This window comes from Pogonomyrmex barbatus, unplaced genomic scaffold, assembly GCF_055798465.1.
Source record: "Pogonomyrmex barbatus isolate J1 unplaced genomic scaffold, ASM5579846v1 scaffold4, whole genome shotgun sequence".
Lineage (NCBI taxonomy): Eukaryota > Metazoa > Arthropoda > Insecta > Hymenoptera > Formicidae > Pogonomyrmex > Pogonomyrmex barbatus.
In genome coordinates, this window is record NW_028297138.1 from 11,894,302 (window position 1) to 11,915,556 (window position 21,255).

The 21,255-nt window shown below is 43.8% G+C and overlaps 1 non-coding gene across 1 annotated transcript; it reads right to left on the bottom strand.

Annotated features, from left to right (window-relative positions):
- Nucleotides 1-6,073: 6,073 nt before the first annotated feature.
- Nucleotides 6,074-6,145, bottom strand: TRNAQ-UUG (transfer RNA glutamine (anticodon UUG)). Its single transcript has one exon. It is a non-coding gene; the product is annotated as a tRNA-Gln (tRNA).
- Nucleotides 6,146-21,255: the final 15,110 nt, after the last annotated feature.

A 21,255-nucleotide genomic window follows, 5' to 3' on the forward strand; every position in this document is an offset into this window, starting at 1 on the left:
ACCATCAAAGCATCATAGACGCCCATGCTTCATGACCCGATACAGTTTACATAAAACTATAAAATTATGGCCGTAGACGAAGGAGACGTTCCCAGGAGGAAAACGAAGACCCCCCCCGTGAGGAGGTGGATCGTCGTAAAACCGATGGGGTATTTTTACATGAAGTCATTAAACTCGGTTTACGGCGAAACAAAGTGCTTCGCCACCCGCACCCTCCCACCGCGTCGCTTAATTACTCCTCATCGCCGAATTAAGGTCCTAGATCGCACTCTGGTTTAATGAGAGACGAATGTTTAATGAGGGATTCGCGGAGAGAAACGTGTTCCCGGTTCACGAGACAGTTTTCACGACGTCGGGAAAATCTCGAGTCGCTTCCTCTTTAGAGAAAGTGCCAAGTAGTACCCAAGTTCTGCAAGAACAGCAGATTTTTTCCGCATATTTCGCATTTCTACAATTTTACGAACGTCGTTTTGAAGATTTGATCTCGTTACCAAGGAGTATTGATTAAAGTTTCATAGAAAGTTTCACGACGTTCCAATCTGAGAGCATGAAATTCTTTTCATCTGCGAAATCTCCGGGGCGAGTTGCCCCGGAGAAATACAAAATCCCGGAATATCGAACAAGTCCAATTCAAGCATTCCGAGTGAGTGCAATACTACAGCAACTACTTGCACAAAGACCGACAAAATTTAGATCTTATTAAATTCCGAAGTAGTCTTTGAATTATTTAAAGAGAAGCTAAGTTATTTAAGGAACAGCGACGAAAGCGCTATGTATCTTTTAAGGACACATACGGATCTCCGTTTCGTCGTGGACAGCTTTATCGCCGCGCAATATCCCGTGCTTTAAAGTCCATCTTTAAACAATGATAGCGGGAGATGGACCGGCTAAAAGCGGCGCCGGGATAGATCGTATAAGCCGCGTCTTTAAAGCGTCGCGTAGACAAACAATTTTTAGGGGGCAGTTAAGTCGCGACATTGTGCGACGGGTGAAGTACCATACCATGTCATGTATATACCCGTACATTTCCCAGTGATCATTCGATGCGAAAAAGTAAAGCTATTTCCGGGTACGCGTCTTTGAGAGATTCGTTTTACGAAACGAGATGCTTTTACGCGACGCACGCCTTGGACATATAAAAAAAAAATTTCTCGTCTTATTTAAACGTCGCTTCTCCACCCCGCTATTTTCCTCTCAAGGCCTAATAACATTTTTTACGACATAAAATATTTCGAGGGTGTGTCGCGAGATCGCGAAGGGTGTTGGGCTGCGCCGCGTCACGTCGTGCCCCGCATTCCGGGGTGGCTGCAATAAAACACCTTGTAATTGACGCGACGGACATAAATCTTAGATATCGAGGTTTTTACGGGTAAACGCGAAATTGGCTCAAGAAGCTGCCTGCCTCATCGAAATTTCTCGGCATTGAAATTATACGAGATAAGCACTGGGACTATGACGCTTTAAAAATCCTTATTTGTTACTCCCCCTTCCCTGCCCCCTTGATTTACTTGCAAAATCGATTTTTTTTTTCACTGTCTTCCGAGCCCCCCCCCCCGCGAGGTTTCGCAAAAGGCACTCTTGTACCAGGCGCAGTCAACGGAATCGCTTCGGGACAACGTGCAAGAAGCTGTATACGCGTTTCGTGTATAAACGAACGTTATAAACGGCGAAGTTATTTTATGCCTCTCGGATTTAAGGAGTACGCCGTGGCCATAAGCTATAAAGATTCCCGTCATAACTCGAACGGTATCACATTTTATTTAATTGCCCCGCGGGCTCACTCGCCCGCGGGCTTTTCCCCGCCCGCGTGCATAATATTATTTATTGCCGAAGAAGCTGTTAAAGTTTAACGTCGCGGAGGCGCTCACTCTCAAAATTAAACGCGATAAAATGTTTGTTATCCAATCGGCTCGCTACTTAATGTTCTTCCGCCCCCGTTTGCCGTCGCGTGCGCCGTCTTTCTCCCCCTCCCCTCCCCTCCCCCGCCCCCTCTTTGAATTTGTAGGGAGAAAGAGCGGTAATCCGGCGCAAGGACGGCCAGCGACGTATTATCTCGCGGATAAGAACGCAGAGAGTTGGATGGCTTTACAGCCATTTAGCGATGCGAAGACGGTTATAAGCGCTCTCCAAAGTACGCAGACGTACATTACGATTCGGATAATGGAATGTCTGAGATCGTTTGCATCGGTATATCGCGCAATGCTACAATGCAATTCGGGACTAGAAGACGATACAAACACGAGAGACATAAAGAATAAATTTCGGTCAGAGACCGGCGAAAGCTCTTAGAGTAATCAGGTTTGAACGTCGATTCTCAAATCTCTCAATTGCTGTTTTTGCGGCTCGTGACATATCGTCTAACGAATGTTCAATCGAGTTAAGTTTGATTATAATATAAATATAAGCAATATTACAAATTACATTATTCTATAACATTCGATGCAATGTGTGTGTTACAGTGTCATTGCACTGAACTCCCATTATTATTCTCGATTATCGTTGTCGCCAATTTAGACGCCAAACTTCTCGTTCGCGAATATCGAATATCTACGATATCCAATAGCTGTTTAATGTCGCGCTTTTCCCTTCCTTATCTCGTCTCTTTCTAACAATGGAAAACTGTACGACATTATCTCACAGATAGAGCATAGAGAGTCGGATGGCTTTACAGCCATTTAGCTGCGATAATGGTTATAAGTATTCTCCAAGGTGCATAGATGTCCATGTTACGATCTAGATAATAGAATGCTCGAATTTGCATTAGCATATCGCATTGTTGCAGTGAAATTGGAAACTGAAACTGAAGATTAATCCCTGAGAGACTAATCCCGAAGAATAAATTTCGCGGGAGACAGTCAGTTTTTAATGAAATTTAAATGTCTTCCAAATTTTATTTATGAAACCTTGTTATTTATGTCACTTTAATTTTAACCGTAAGAATTAAGAGATCATGGATAACATTGTAATAATAATCGTATAGCACTGAGAATCATTTTATTGCCAAATCCCATTACCGTCAATCCAATCTTCTCGTTCGTGAGTTCTATGATATCTGATAGCTAGCTTAATGCCTCTGTCTTCCTTCTTCAGAACGATGGAAAACTATAGGAACGATCCATATTATCCCGCGAATGAGGCAGACTTTACAGCCGCCAAGTCGCCGAGGACGGAAACCTTTATACGTTATACGAAACCTTTCGAAAGTGCACACCGGGCACGACAGACATGACATATTCGCCAAGTAAGCCTGACATTGTCGATCAGTTAAGCTCCACCGCGGGGGAGGTGAAGCGCGATAAATCCGGCGTCGCGGAAGAAGGCATAAATCACCTTAATTTACTGCCGCGTAACTTTTATCCTTACGAACCACCCAGCCAGGTTACGCTGGCAGGCATCGAGAGGCCTGAAACTTTTGTACCACCTATCGCCGCGATAAGCAGCCACTTCGGGACTTCGGGATTATTAATTTAGACTCGAAATGGCGGTGCTTTATATGGCGCACGCGAGTAATCTAGAGTTTCATTCTCAACTTCGAGAAGAGAGGGTAACGATCGTTTGAAAATTGCAAATGCTCACTCTTCTCGAAGTGAATGATCGAAGTGAGGGGGAGCTAGATCTAAAATTGTAAATTAAAAAGCGTCGCGACGGATGGCCTTCGGATTTTCTAAAGAACGATCGATCAACATCTCGTCGAGGAACGATCGATTCGTCGCCGTGGCGGAATCATCTCTTCGAAAGTACATTTCCGGTAACGGGATATCAGGGATAAAAGCTCGTGTGATTCCCGATTACACGTTCCGTCATTACGGGGAGTATTTTATCGCCTGTCTGAGTTACGGGGTTTTGCTCGTTAACCGGAAAGTTCCCGGGGATCGTCGCGCTCAAATTTAAATTGGGAAAGTATTTTACGAGCGCGCAGGAGTTTCACGGTAGCGTTGTCACATCTTGATGAACTTCCGGTAACGATCGTAGGAAAATGTCTGCCATCGCCTACATTGAACCCGCTATACGATCCCGCGCCGCGGGAATCTGGTTCACGAAACGAGGATCCACCAAGATTAATGAACGCCGATTACTTATTCGTGCCATTTACTCTTGATTGGGAGCGCCGTCGTGATTATCATATAACGGGTTACCTCGGAATACGGTTAAACTATTTAACACCTGTGGATCCCAAACGATACAAGTAGATCGATAATAGTAGCACTGGTATCGGTATGAGTAAAGTAGATTTAAAAATCATTATTCAAAATCAGAAGACATGTTATTTTTAATAGCAGGATTTAGACAAAAGGAATAGTTGAAGTATCTTAAAAATTTTGGTCAGATCTGAAAATAATTTTGTTGAGCCATAAAAATAACTTTTCGCTGTATATCATATATCATATAGATGTGCATCGCACGGATAACTTATCTAATCCACTCGTTCCCAGCATGACTAACTAACAATCGCGTGCTATCTCAATTAATCACCACGCGGTGAACAAGTAGCGTTTTGGTAGCAGAAACGTTTGTGCAGCCAGGCGATGACGGACGAGCACGTGAGGCGGCATAAATGCGCACCATTAAACCCGATTTCGTGTGTTTACGAAACAGGCCCGGCGGAAAAAGGCGCTAGACGGGAGGAAAAAGAGTGTATCGTATCCGCATTTAAAATGGATGATCCGACACCCCGCTCGCCACCACTTATCCTCGCAATCGCGATTTGCGCACGCTTCGCGTCGGCGTAGCTTTTCGCCGTTAATGCCCGATACAATGCTAGCGTCCTGCATATATTTTCCGTAATCTATACACACACACGATATACACACAGGGTGTCCGATGAAATCCACGATGACGGTCAGACGGTATTCTTCAGCGACCAAAAAGGATCGTAAAAGAATCGAATCGAACAGATCTATAAAAAGTTAATAGTTGGCTTGCTTCCCGATCACGTGCCACATTTCCAGGCTCAACTGCATATTATTAAGTTTTCTTACGACACCTTGTACGTATAGGGACAACCACCTGCAAAGCGAATGCGGATGCACACGCGTGTGCGTTGTCCGCCCACCTGACAATACGCCGTCTCGGCGGGATCGTAAAACCCCTCTTTATGCACGCTGCGAAATGGTCAGCGGACACTTGCTCAATACGGATTACGATAAACCAACACGGACACGTCTCCGATGGTGTCCGACGGCGTAAAATTAGCACCCTTATTCGCAGAAATATTTTTTTTCCGTTAGATGATTCAATGAATGCCTCGTGAAAGATCCGCCCGATAAATTTATGTCGCTAAGTCTAAATGGCAAATTTCCATAGCGAGTTTATATATGCGATAACACTTTTAGAGATTTCGCATCTCGATTTCTACCGCGCAGTTTTTATCTCGAAGTCTAGATCGAATTCGTAATCGGGCAGACAGCCGGAGAGACTGTTTATCCATCGAGTGTTATATTTCTCCACGTGGTCGATTCGCTGCGAGCGCTTCCTCGTTCTTTTTTCTCCGATCAGCGCGATATACTATTGCCTCGCGTCGTAACTTCGACACCGACGCGAAAAGAGAACGATCGAGTCCGAGCGAAACGATAGGTGATAAAAGTCACTCGGATGCGTCCGGCCGGTGATCTGGGAGAGATAAGAGGTCTGATGGACAGCGCGAAATCGAGCGAGGCGCGACAATGCGATAACATGCGGGCTCCAACGGACGCGTATCGCTCGACGATTATGCGTAGACGATAAACGAACGACTGCGTTACAAGACCCGGTCGCAGGATTACGTAATCGCTGATTAAGCGACTAAGCGGCAGACGATCGAACGCGACTCTTTCGCAATCGGCGCATAGACACACGGTTATCAGTATACATATATAACGAAATCTCTTAACGTTTTGATAACGTGTCGATTTATGTCGATTTAAAATGTGTGTGTGTATAATTTATATAGATACAATCAATTATTGTGTACATATTCCAAAAAATGTGATGCAATAAAATGTAAATATAAAAAAAAAATATATTTGTTGCACGAAATAGATAGTGAGATATATAAATAATAATAATTAAATTAAAAAAAAAAGATTTTGTTCTCAGGTCCCACCGAGATTTGAACTCGGATCGCTGGATTCAAAGTCCAGAGTGCTAACCATTACACCATGGGACCTCTGAGAAAAGTTTGGCTTTATTAAACTTTTACACGACAATCATCCAAATTAAAAATTTGATTTTATAAATAATTTAAAAAATAAAAAAAATAAAAGCAAAACGATAAAAATATAAAATAATATATTTTATAAATATTTTTTCATGCAAGTTAAATCTGAATATCTGAATATCATGTCTATATTGCACCTTCCTAAAAATCAGTCTGTTACAGATAAATTTCAGTTCCCGTCATGTTAAATGTCTGCCGCCGTGAAAGTGGTTATTTACAAACCCCTTGCTACATTGCTCTCGATATCCCATTCACTATTCTCCTCTCCCTCTCCCCCTTCTTCCTGTGTCGCAAAAGAAAAAAAGGCTCTCGAGCCGTTTCGCGAGTGTCGTCCTGAATCGAAAGACCGGGGTGAACAATGTATAAATTCGAGCACCCCTCCAAGTGTAGAAGACACAAGCGGAGTGGGGAGGGGAGAAGGGAAGAGGGTGGAAACATACATTTCGAAAGCATCGACAAGCGAGAGCTGGTGGAGGTCGAACCCTTCTCGCCCCCTGTCAACCCCTAATTGAACGGAAGCCGGCAATAAATATTACCGTTTCTTTCGTGGGGCCGATTTTATAATGGCGCGCAGCCGTGGCACCGACGACGGAAGCGGATGTGCAATCAGTGTGACATACGCTCCGGGGGCCACCGTGGATTTATACCCCGTGTCGCTCTCTACGTCCGATTAACTTGCAATCGGATCGAAACTGGAAGAAGATATGGCGTCGACGCGCTGCGGAACTCGCGGAATCTCTGTTTGCAACCAATCTGAACACTAAATTCATTAAATACAAACTAATGAATATCTTAAAAGAGAATATCAGCCGTAATAAATCCATTGTTTGTAACCTAACCAAAGTTCCCTTGAGTTATGAATCTTAAAAAGCGAGTGAAAAAATTAGCGATTATTTTATAATTTTATTAACGTTTAAATAATACTCTAATATTGCAGGAAAAAAATATTAACTATCATAGATATTTTAAAATCAGCAAGAGACAGAAATACCTACAAGCTGTGTTGAAATGTATAAATGTATTTTGAATTCTTTTGAGATATTTCTTGAGAATTTGCTATTTAAATTAATTAATCAACTTATAAAATATTACATATTGACTCTTACGCTTGCGTGCTAATCGACGATCACTCAGAAACCACTAAAGTCAATCGCACACTCATGAACGTAAGGAGAGAACGCGTATAATTCACGTTCATCCCGATATCCGTCCTATTAGCTCGAGTCGAAAATCCATCATACGCCCGGCAAACGCATTTATCGGGGAAACACAGGTGGCATGATCGTGGGGTATGTCTGTCATCTCGCGATGCGCGGCAGAATCATCCCCCAGAGCGGCTGACACCCGCCGACCTCTCTCCCTCCCTCTCTCCCTCCACTCTTCGCGGTGCCCAGCAAAGCCCCAAAGGTGTCGCAGGCTGCGACTTCCGGTTTCTTCTCGATAATTAGAAGCGGCCCTGGTTCATAATAACAATAACGGCGCGTGCTACGGGGCTGCGGCCCCGGGGCACCTCGTTTGACATCAAAGTGAGGCCCTCCCTCGCGCGCCTCTGTTGCCGGCATGCAACGGGGCACGACTAATGAGATTCACTTTGCTTACGGTTTCGCCCCTACTCTCGCGATACTCGCTCTATCCCTTCCCTTCCCCTCGCCTCGACACGACCGACTTTGCTGGCTCGCTCGCCACCTTTCGATCATTTTGATCATCGCGGCGATACCGCGCCCCACGGTGACGGCGCACCCCTTTTTTCCGGCTTCTCGTACCGCGACGTCGCCTTTGTGCGCCGCTGCTCTCGTAAATATTTGAGCGCAGCTTTTGCCTCGTTAGCAAAATTTGTTGTTGCCCATTTGATGGCATACGGAATTGATTGGTTGCGTAAATAAAAACAATCACGTGTGACTCTTTTAGTCATGTGTGCACAATCGCCTCGCAAGTTTATATATTATACAACCCGTAATTCTACCCATCATTCGTTGAATATAACGACTATGATATATATGCTACGGTTATATTTCAATCATCATTTTAATAAATGGCAATTATGGTAAGAAGATGTATTTATGAGTTTTACTTTTAGTGGCTACGGCGCGACGGATCTTGTAACATGCAGAACGAGGCGTTACGCAGCCAGTTGGCCTTATCTGTTCCGTAGGTACAATTATCCCTACCAGTTTTATTGTGCACTTAATTGAAACAAATCATTGTAGCAATCTAAGTTTGTCCCACATACATGATCCGCTCGGCTACTTAAAATTATCTCGTAACATCGCAGTGCTTCAGTACTTATAACAGAAATAATTTGTCACTTGGCGCATTGTCATCTTATTTAACGAATTAATTATCGATTAAATCGGCATCTCCTTACATGTCGCACCAGCATGTTGCTGATAATATCTGTAACTCGACGAACGTCCATCAATATTTATCGTCATCGTCATTCCGATTGTCCTCGCATTCATTCGCACGTAAAAATCAACCGCTTACGCGCGGTTAGATCCATTAGTGAGGTTCTGTTAATAAACGACATTAATTATGTATGCATCTGAGTCGACGACAAGGAGGAGGACGAGATCGAGACGATTCTGACGTCGACGACAAGGACATCGACGACGAGTGCATTATGAGTGCATTATGCACCCCTATGTCGCCACGTGGCTCGATCCGCGCGAGCCTCGCAGGGCCTGGCAAGATTTTAAAATGCGCGGGAAAAAACGGGGCGCGCGCGGATGACACGCCGTAAGGGCGGCACGAATTAACGCTGGAAAATAAAAGAGCGCGCCCGTCACGCCTGGTAGCAAAATGGCCTGTGACTAATGCGGCACCACTTCCTGCGACGGCTCGAGTCCTCGACTCGACTACGACTCGACTACGACTGCGATACGCTACGAAAATCATGTCACGGACATATTGCCGGATGGTTTCCCCCGTGTGCCATCGATATAATTAATTACAGGAAGTTACCCCGGGCGCGAGACTCGTACGCGACGAACGGCGAAAATTGAATCGCCTGTTATCCTCAAACTGGTCTTGCTCCCAGCCGATATGGTTAATCGTCATGGGGGAAGCTATATTGAAGTCATTCTATATCGAAGGAAGTCATTAAGGTGTGTTACCAAACGTAACGTGCGGCGCGTAACGGGTTTCGGAAAATTATTTCTTTTCACAATTTGATATTCTATATTGCTTTTCTTAATTTAATAGTGTCTGAATACTACACACAAAGACTACTATTGTTAACTTATTAAATGAAAGAAGAAAAATATTAATATTCAAAATTGTTTCCTTTATTATTATTTATATTTATCTATTTTTTTTTTTGTACACACTCCATTCGTAAATTCTTCTTGAGTGAATAGAAATTGATTGAAATGTTACGGAACGGTATTGATAGCTTGTCAAATGAAAAAGGAAAACATTAGCATTCAAGGTCGTTCTATTGTTACCCATACCGGTTACATCCTCCCCCCGATTTTTCAAGTTTATTTAATGGCCATGACTTGCTTTTTACAAAAAAAAAAAAAAAAAAATACTAGGCCACTAAGTTACATTCTTTGTCATATGCTTCATATAAAAAATATACATTTATGCTTCTTTAATTTGAAAAACGTGTCTCGTACGGTGCCCCCCCTCGTCGTTGACATATGCCATGTTCCAGGGCTACGCGTACGCTCATTAGCGTATACGCTATTACACCGCGGCATAATTTCACGATACGGGCGCGATCATTTTCCGGAGATAGCAAGTCTTCCGGAAGAGAAGGCGCGGCGACCAGCGGCGGGTCTCTCTCTTGGATAGGTCAGTGCCGAGGGCCATTCATGGCCGAGTGTGCGATAACGCCACCGGGACGGGAGAGATCGCGACGAAAGCTTTTTCGCACCGAGCGTTCGCATCCGAGGCGAGCACTTTCCCCCCTTTTTCTCTGGCCGAACTAGCTGCGAATCGTTGCACGGTGCGTTCACACGCGTTCACGCGCCGACACGCACGGCGTTTCAATCATTTTTATCGGGCACGAATCTGCATCTCGTCGCTCGCTCCTAGTCGGCCGCGCCGTGACACAAAAGTGGACGTAGCAGATGCCACGATGCGGGCGCTATCTCACCGATGGCATCTACGGTCACGCCCATTACGGATCATTATTTTAGTTGGCGGTTATCATTTCACTTTTCACCGAGTCTCCTGCCAGGGGACGATAATGGAATAAGAAAAAGTACCTCTCGTTCGAGAGAGAGAGAGAACCCGATTGGTTCTTCGCGCCCTTCCCTTCTTCGGGCATTAGCTCGAACACCCGCGGTGCAATTGTGTCAAACCTAATGGTTTTGCACATCCAGGGAGCGACCGTAAGGGATGTAAGAAGAGGAAAAATACGAAAAGCCAAAACTCATGAGAATGGCTCCTTTTTACACACCCCGCTGCTCTTCGACAGAGAAAAATAGATCCTACGCTAACTTCGCTTTTCTTTCAGTTTATTCAGCTAAATCTCTTAGTTCTTCTTCGGAAACGTATATGAGGCTGCTTTTATAGAAAAAAGGCCAAAAGGATATATCGGATTATAATGGGAAGAAATCTTGTACGCAGTAGAATTTTGTGAGTGTGTCTTTTAGCGAGAGTTACCACAACAGTTTTGTCGGAAAGTGACAGATTGAACTGTCAAGTAACCAACACGTCGAACATGCGTATCCCTGGGATTACGTTGGACGTTGATAGCATCGATGGAACGCGATACTTTTCGCGATTTATACGTACGCGTGTATATATTTTTTCGCGGGCGATGCTGTCGATAACAATTGTCGCGTCGCGTGACAAATGGCAGCTCGCGGGATGGCCCACGGTAGATTCTTGTAATTTTAGATTACACTTCGTTGCCCAGGGGCTATGGTTAACGCATGGTCGGTCAACCCCCTCGGCCATCACGGAGTATCTTGTCCAGAAGGGTTAGATTAGATACGTCGTTCACTTCGGGCCATATATCTGTTCGACCCCGTCTTTCCATTGCTATGCCGCGTGTGTGTACACACACACTATCTACTATCTACTGTTGACTGTGTGCGCGCTTGTGTGTATTTATTGACCATACGTGTCCGCGACGTGTGTGTATGTGTGTGTGTGTGTGTGTGTGTGTGCGCGCGCGCGCGTGCGCACGAATACGTGTGCGTGTGGACGAGCGTGAGTCGCGCGGTGAGTTACAGGGCTGCGGACAGAGTGATGCATTGCCGCAGAACCGAGAAGGACCAGATCCCATGGGAATCGAACGGGAACCCTTGCACCTCACACCATTACACTTCGTGACAGGAGGGAGGCTGAATTATTGGAATATCGACGCTACCGGGCATTAAATGCTTCAATTACGATTAATATCGAAATGCGTTTGAACAATGCGCGCGGGCCCGTCTCGAAACGGATACCTTTTGGAACAGCGTAGTTTCGCGTCTGTCTCTTGGTACTCGCGCGCCATTGCTACACATCGAATAAATGCTCTGGTGGCCTACGTTAACGGAAGCGAATTCGTGCGTTATTAATCCTATTCTTACACGTTTCGCGTTATACAAGTGTTTTTTCATTAATATTTGAACGAATAAAAAGATGGATGAGATTATATCACATAATCTGACATAATATTTGATTTTAAAATTTAATCTTAAATATCGCGTATCTAAAATAATATATACATATTTAAAGATAAGTGTTATTCCAAATAATAAAAAGATAGAAAAGAAATCATTCGTGAATGATATTAATTTCAATTACCGAGATCAATCAACACACATAATCGCTTAAGGCGGTAGCGCTTCTTCGTGCGACAAGCCTGATATAGCTTGATGCGATCAGCGAGATAATTTATTACCTCGTCGGTGATACATACGTACGTTTGCATAATAAATGAATGGTGTGTAATATAACCGCGAATGCAAATAATCCGCGTAAAACCGTGGCGATTATACACACGCTTGCCTGCTAGCGCGCGTTTCACGTGCTTCCGTTGCGTTACGTCGCCACAGTAAAACTGTCGTCGGTGAAATACACGGGTGGACTCTAGTACGGGAGGGCAAACGTTATTGTTGCACCATATAAATCGCGCTTGATCGCGGAGGAGTATGGACTCGTATATCAAAACTACTGCCGCCCGTGCGCCCGCTGTAATTTGTGACCGGTAATAGAAGAGGGAAGAGCGCGCATCCGACGAAATTATTATCCAGAAAATACATGAATTCCGCGGCGGCGACGGCGGTACTTCAGGGTCGCTCAAAGGTCGTGGTGCGCCTCCCCTGTGTAGCGATACTTCAGGGTCTTCGTAGGCGGTGTGCGGACGTTGCCGACACCGGCCAACGTCCAGCCAATTCCCGTAATGCACAAATACGACACGGTCGACTCGTATTCCCATTCTGTTCTTTTCGCGGAAGAGCGAAGTCTACGTCTATAAAACGATTTTGTGAGAAGCTTATGAATTTTTTTTTTTTTTGCATACATATGGGTAGTCGGGACGATTTTTCTATCTAAGGTTAAATCAACAACTTTAGAGAAATAGTTCCGTATTCATCATACTCTTACTTACGTGAATATTTCTATTGAGAAATCCAATTCGCAATTTCAAAGGTACCATTCTGCGAAAAAAGAGTTTCGACGTAATGTGGCTTGCGGTAAGGTCCAAACGTTCCCTCGCATGATCATCCACCTATCGCGGACGTTGATACTCTGGAAATCGTGGCCACACGGACGAATTCCGGCGGTGGAGAAGTTCCAAACTCGTTAAAGCTAATATCGCAGCATCCACCCCAATCGCTAATGCGTCCACCCGCGCGCATCCACGACACAACACTTTATTTTTATTTAAAGTGCCCGAACCACACCCCTTCGTCTCGGTCGCCGATTGCTCGACTGGCTGGCTGATCGGCTCCCGCCTCATTCTGACGGGTCGAGGGGATGCGAGGGAGATTCGATCGATTACCGCGATTAAAATAAAATGTAAATGGCGGTACCCGCGCGCGACTCGTGTGTTATGCAAATTCGGTTCTCCGGTAATCACTGAGTGGAAGCTGATGTCTTCCTCCGGCGCTAATGGCCCGGGAAAATGCAAAAAAAAGACGAACGGAGAGCGAGAGAAAGAGAGGGAGGGCTGGCGAAAGAGAAAATAACGGCGCGAAGTGTATTGCGGCTCGCACGTACGTGACGCGTCTACGAGATGCACGAGTGTGGGTGAACGCGTGCGCGACCTCGACACGAATCGAAGAGGAGAGAGAGAGATGAGTAAGTCGCGAGAGTTGCACTCGGGGGTATAGTTGACTTGAATAGTTTAGCGAAAAATTGCCGAAAATCCTAGAGACTCTCGACTCTCATTCCGATTAGATTTTCTGGGCCGCTCAGATATTTATTCGTTTCCTTCATGTTTTACGAGATGCGAGAGGCCCAGATAGAGCAAGAATAGAATCTTCATTAAAATGTACATCGCTATTTATATATGATCACGCTGCAATATTAACTTATTACTACTTGTTGTAATAAATACGCTACATTACGAAGTCCAGACAAATGAAATTATTACCGCACCACGTTTTACAAAATGTTTATAATGTTTCACGGTGCGTCGCTATAATAATACGCTTAAAACGATGCACCTGCGCGGCCTTTAATTCTCCCCCGTTTAAAAGCGCGGCCCGTAAAACATAACGAACCCATTTATCGCGATAAGTGAATGAAAAATATCCATTAGCGTCCGGAGCTAACGCGGAGTGTATCGTCGAAACTACGGTAATCTACTTGGCCGGGGGTACGCGCTTATAATACATTACGCCGGCCAAATGTGTTCTCGATATTACATATTACACGGCATACCGCAGCCATTAATCTCGGCCACTTGCCGCGGCCGTAATTAATGCTAAACCAACACGCGCGATCGCGCACTTTCTACCGAAACCGAATGGAATGTCCACCCTGATGAAACCGCACGCCGATAGTAAGCGTGACGCTCGATTCGGAGCGTATCTGCAACAGTGCCGATAGGCAAATCGTATGGCGTATCGCTATTTGGGAGGGAACTGTAGTCCTGGGTATGCGACTACTCAACACACATACAATCTACACACACACACACACACACACACACACACACACACACATACACACAAAACGAACAGAAACGAAGACATAGGGGAGAGGCAGCCGACAAGCGGGAGAGAAAGGAGTTCAAGCAGAATAGGTCGCTCGCAAATCGGACAAAGACGCAAAGCACGACCGTGCACGCAATTGCGGCAGCGTGTGCGTCACAGGACGATATCAAAAGGTTGGTAGGTAGGCCGATGCATGCCGATGCATTCATTGTGCCCGCGTACGTACGCACACACGCGCGTACATACATTGTCGCCCCCTTCGCGCGGAGAGTGCAACGGCAATGCAACGCGCGGGCGGGGGGGCGACCCGCCGCGTTCGGCCGCGCCAGGATGATTAATTAGTTGTCGCGCGTTCCATGTCACCGTGTCACTCTTGTCACGGCTTTGTCACTTCGCTGCGAGCACAGACACGCACACGCGTGTCCCGCGCGGATCCGGGATGGCGCCTGCCCGCCCGTCCGCCCGCCCGCCGCTGCACTGCTCGCGCGCGCAAAGCAAATTGCATTGTAACCGGGGCTGCAACAGGCGCGCCATTAATCAATGCCTGGGACACGGTGCGCGATGCGTACTGCCAATTTCCAAGTCGCGCCCCCCGACGATGGCCCCCTCGCGGACAAAACAGCGGATAGATGCGCGGTCAACGGTATGGAAATGAAGGCGGCTGGCCTGGGGGATGGCGCGAAGCCTCTCCATTCTATCGAGGTTCTATCGGCCGGCGCTCGGCTGAAATCCGTATCGATCAGGTAAATGCCGATCGATCATTTGCATGGCAAAATTCCCTTTATTGTGTATCGGTCCTACCGTAGTTTTACCGTTTCGAGAAAAACGCATTAACGCTTACGGCTTAATCTTGGATCTCGCACATTATCGACGAGATTCTACCTGCATGGACGCAGCTCCCGTTGATCTTTTTCCCTCGTGATGCATTTGATCGGATTGCACGTCTAGAGTAGCGGCGAACTAAGGTGATCGACCATCAAACCAGTCAATTACAATTTAGCGTAATCAATATCCACGCGATGTCATCGCGTTCGGAGTCAGTGTCGATTTCTTTTAACCACGCATGATCACTCGATTTACCTGTTGCTCCGACGACCGTCAAGATGCGTCTCCGTCATAAATATCAGACTCGAAAATAAAGTTATCTGCTGATGTTGTCCTCCTCTCTTTCCTGCGCTTTTATTTTTTTCTTTTTCCTTGTTCTTTTCCTTTCCATCAGATCATGTGTTAGATAGCTTCCGTTTTATTTTTTAGGAAACAAACTCGTTTAGTTGTATGTTTCACTAACTTACTTACACTATATTTATTTCGCATTCAAAATCTTTAATTTTTAAAATATTTTATTCATATTTTGCGATTAATAAAAAAGCATTACATTTATGTATAAATATAACATAACGCTGAAGTTTTAATGCTTTATTTAATTGAGAGAAATGCATTGAATTTTCGTTAACGTAGTTAAAAGTATTAAATAATTTAAATATAATTTAGACAAATTAAAATTTAATGCAATTTATTTTAAATTCTAATTAGATTTAAAATGCCTTTTAAATGTTCTGCAAATTAATTATCTAATGAAAATTTAATTAGAAGTCTAATTAAATTAGAGTCAAGTTATCTTCAAAAAAATTTATAACATTTTAATTGATAAAATGAAAATGTACAAATTATGTACAAATTACACATATCATGAACAAATCATAATTTTCCACTTTATTCATTTAAAACGGTGCAGCTAGTTTTGATTTTGCAGAGCGAATATATTTGCATGTTACGTCAATACAATTCACGGAATACGTCGATTCAAGTGTCTAGTGCTTGACAGTTAATTAAGAATCAATTTATAGGATTGCGATTGATGCCTGTAACGCATAGAAATCAATCAATCTACATGCAGATGTATTCACAGCATTTGGAATGAACACTTGCGCCCTTCGTATTTTGAAACATTCTTGTCGCAGTGAATGCTCGATCATGTGCAAATCAATTAACGCGAATCAATCAATTTATCGGCTTACAAAGCAATTCCTCGCTTACAAACGTTTGTAAAACGTTCATACACACTTCCATGTACATTTATTATGTATGCATCTTATCCGAATTTTATTATATTCATGAAATAATAATATTTTTATCATAATTATACGTATATAAGATATAACTTAATAACGAAAAGTTAGACAAACTTTTCGAGAATGCAATTCTCATCTAATATATATCATGATTGAAAAAATACGCAATTCCATTTTATAAAAATTAATTCATAAAATAGAGAAAAGTGCATCCACACAATAAATTTTTTTTTTTTTTTTTTTTTTTTTTTTTTTAATAAAACGGACTTTACTGCATGAAGTGGGAGGAAAAACAGCTTTAAGCTCTATATATGGAAGAAGAAGAGGCCTCTTCTTCTTCTATATAAAAGAAGAAGAAGACAAAGAAGAACTGCTTTACTGCGTGAAATATGGGAATCACTGTCGGAAGGTAACCGAAGTCGGGCTAGATATTACAGGCGTGTCTGAAACACGCACGCTTCGCTGAATGCGATCTAATTAACCAAGAATTTCGTCAGCTTCGTAAGAGTGGCCGGCGTCAAGCCGAATCTGATAGAGCGAGCCGCATCCGGTGCGCCGGCGATGAGAGCAGGTACTCTCCTCACGCGGAAATTTCCAAGAGGAAACACGAGGCTCAGGCTGAAATTTCGGGTGTATTAAATATATAATTGCGCCAACGAGTGAATCGCCGCGGCAGAGAGGAGAAATAGAACGGGAAGCGGGGCGGTTGCAAAAAAAAAAAAAAAAGAAAAGAAGGAAAATGGTCGAGGAGGAAACGAGCATGGTGAAAGAGGACGGCGGAAGATAATAAAAGGACAGTTCTTCTTTCGCCGACCTCCTTCTTCTCACCCTCACGGTTGACTTGATGCGCGCTGCCACGGCATCGGACTTAGTCACGACTTTGGCCTGCAACCTTCGTTTTATTATTTAGCCCGCGCAGGAAACGAGCTCGTGGAATTAAAGTAGGTAGAAATTAATGAAAGGACGTTGAGTGGCTGTTGAGCGGACGGCGGCTTTACAGACGAGGCTGGTAGCGTCGAGAAGTCGCAAACTATAATTGGAAGAACGAAGGAAAAGCAATTAAGGACAATTTCCAGCTTGATACGTTGAATGGTATTCTCGCGATTGTGAAATTAAATATATACAATTGATTTACGAACATGTAATGCCTAAAAAATAACAGCATTGCGTAATGAATTTCGAGAAAATTTAGTGAGAAGAATTTAATTATGTTCAACTACATATCTCGAAATCGAAGACTTGGAAGATCTCCATCGAGTCATCATTTTCTCATTTCTCATCACTATCTTCCGGCATTAATAAAAAACCAAGTTGCTAAAGAAAGACGGTCCCGATTCAATTAACAACTTCCTGCCTCTATTTGAGGCAATCAATCTAGAGCAGAAATCGTCTGCATATATTTATTTCCTGTCTCGCCGCGCAATTTACAATTTACGATGCAATGAAGTATGAACGTTAGCCATATGGCTATCTATTATAAGATCTCTTCTGTTTAATTCTGGACTTATTGTATTTTCATAAAATAAATTAATAATGGACTTATTATTAGCTATATTATATTATTACATACTTATTATCAAGCTGTAAGCTGTAAACAATGCGAAATATGAAAAAATGTTTATTTGTGCTAAATCAAAATAAATAAATCACGAATGATTTTTTACTTCCTCAAAAGTGTAATATCTGAAAATTTTTCTGCATATCAGAAGCTTCTTCATTCTCTCTGAAGATGGTTCGCCTGATTTGATTACGCTACCTATACCGCTACCGGTCGCCATTTTCGCGCGGGGAAAATCCATCGTGATCCCGGATTTCTCCCGGACACCACTGTCATTAAATGATCGCACAAAGCGCGGCGAAGCCTCGGCTTTAAGATCTCAAGCTGTTGCTAAGGGATTGATGGTGTTACCATGGCAACTACTGAGGGCCTATTGTTGCACCCCGCTGGTAGATCCGCGCTCCCCTCCTCCCCTCCTCACCCTCCGCCCGTCCTCTCCTTGCACCCCGTTCCCTCGCATGGCATATTTATTTGCATGTACTGTAGGTACGCGCGTCTTGCGTGTGCACACGCACGCCACGCATCTCCGAATGCACGCGCGTGTGTGTGTGTGTGTGTGTGTGTGCGCGCGCGCGCGCGCGATGCGTGCGTACATGCGTGCGTACATGCGTGCATGCGTGCATGCGTGCGTGCGTGTGTGCGTGCGCGTCGTGCATTTATGCATCTATGCCAGTGGTACCAAACCCCTTGACGTGTTCAGGGCAATGTCCTAAGTTTAAAGACGAGGGATCGAGTCGTTGAATCCTGATAGGAACGTTTAAATCTTCTTTCATGATAACGCGAACCGGCATTATTCGTACCTGGTCGATCCTCTTCGACCTCGAGAGAAGAGGTTGTTTGCAAGTAGATTTGGAATGGTGCACGGGGAAAGTTTAGGGGAGATAATAATAAAGCTCGTTCTTTTCCGATGACTTTTATGTCTGGCTCACGGATACAAGATACACTATTTCACGTTGCAGCTCCGCATATCTAATTCGTAAAGTTATAGCCACCGCTTATTTACATTCAAATACAATTTGGTATCAAATTCTCTCTCCCATCTGTTCGATTACGTTGTAAGGCGATAGTATAAAATAAAAAAAAAAATATATGTGCATTTTAAAAATGTAAAAATACAATCGTACGATTAAATTACAAGAATCTCTCTCTCTCTCTCTCTCTCTCTCTCTCTCTCTCTCTCTCTCTCTCTCTCTCTCTTTTCTCTTTCTCTCTTGACGTATATAAGATATCAAGATGAGGATAAACAGCAACTGGCAGCGCTATCAAACTCGCGGAAATGTTCAGGCCAACGACCTCCGTTTAAATGCGAGCAGCCGAGCTGCAAGCGCTACGCCGAGCGCGCCGAAGAAAGCCCGTTTAAACTTTTCCACTAAAGGTAAATTATATTTGTCGGGCATGGAGAATATTACGGGAATACCCGCGTCGGCGAACACGAAATTGAACTGGGTCAGAATGAGAATGGCGAATTCGCGCTTCTTCGCGATGCTGCCGCAATCAAAGTCGAGTTGTAGTTGGACGACTTTTTGTCGGGTGTTGTTGCAAATCTATTGTACCATCGGTGCCGTTTGGGACAGAGTGCTCATTGAGGTTCGCTACAGTTTCTAGAAATATTACGTAAGAAGAATCGTTATCGTTTACTGGACTAATCAGAGTTTCGGGGGCACGAAACGATAAAAGTTTGTCGCCGCTTTCGCAGTTCCTTAAAACTCGTAATACCGTCCACAAACGAGGTTCCTTACAATGCTATTCCGGTACTTACGGTATCGTGATGTTGCACATAAATTGAATATTATTTTGTGAACCATATCGTTATATAGATTCCGTTATTATAATTTTGGTAAAGTGCAAAAGTGGGTAAGCAATATTTTCTCAACAAACTCGTACATGAATCGTTATATCTCGGATATCGGAATATCAAAGAAGATATCTTTATATTCCATGATTACGACAAGCTCGCGTATGAGGCGCAGGAAATATGAGAGATCACGGTAGAAACGCACGCATAATGCATCTCGTTGAAACGAGAAAGGATTTGCGCGCATGTGCACAGAGCTTGCGCGCGCGACACGCACTTTCATCCCGCGTAATTACAACCAGGACGTCATCCTTCGGGGAGCATAGGCGTATCCGGAGGGGAGGGAAGAGTTGTGGGTGGAATTAAGTAACACTCCCATTGAAATTAAAAAAAAAAAAAAAAATTATGATTTACAAAATCTAATATTTTTTCTCATTCAAAATCAGAAACGAGAGGATATTTTAAGCTCTAACATATCCAAAAGAGAGCAAGTTCATTAACGCAAAATATTTATGTGTTAACAGAATTGATAAAACCCTTTCCCGCGAAAAAAATTCTGGATACGCCTATGCGGGGAGAGACCGAATATAATGCGAACGTGCGAATCGCAGGATACGAATCATCGTCCATGTTCCATTTGTGGATATGACACGATATTCCACGCATTTTTATGAACGTATATCAAATTGTTAACATAAAAGATACAATGTCTGTATATAACGTACATATATAACAATCTCGTATAAAATTTCATTCCCATTTTCATTCAGATATCACGTGCGTATTTTGCGTGCTCGTCTTTGTTCGCCACGGTTCGCCGTGAATAATGCGAGCGTATCTTCGATGATTACCCCAAGTTATTACTTAGATGCGCTTTTGTAACAGCCAGCGCATCGCCGCCGGATTCCAACCACGGGTTTGCATTGTGCGTCACATCGTGGATCTCGACGTGTATGCGAGGAAGAGCGGGCGGGAGGGGGGGGGGGGGAAGATAGGGGAGGAAAATTTTTTTTCTCCGGGATCATCATTTCCGGCCTATCTCCGCGCCGCGTCCGCTTTGTCGTACTGATTATACGTCGGATTGATTCGCGGACGCTTTCGCGCAGATGCGTAACGAGAATACGCATGACGTCGCTATGACAAGCGAACAGCTCTACGAAGCTGTCATGCGTTATAGATAACGCGCAGTCTTCTTGACTTGAAAGGTCTCCTCATTACGAAGCGAGTGCGTCACTTCCCAACGTAAAGAGGAAAAGAGATCGATAACAGTGATCGATTTTTCCACGATGGGTTCGTTATGGAAAATACTTTGTGCTCGATGTTATAAATTCATGGAAAAAGAGTACTTGATGTTACGATTAACGACGGATCTCTAAAAAACTATATATGTAGACGTAACAAACTTGTCTATATTGAAAAGATTTGCTATTGTTGTTAAAACATGTCGATGTTGTTAGCAAATCTTTTTAATATATATAATCGCAAATTTGTGTAATCATCAGCAAATAACATAATTTTAATTTTAAATAGAC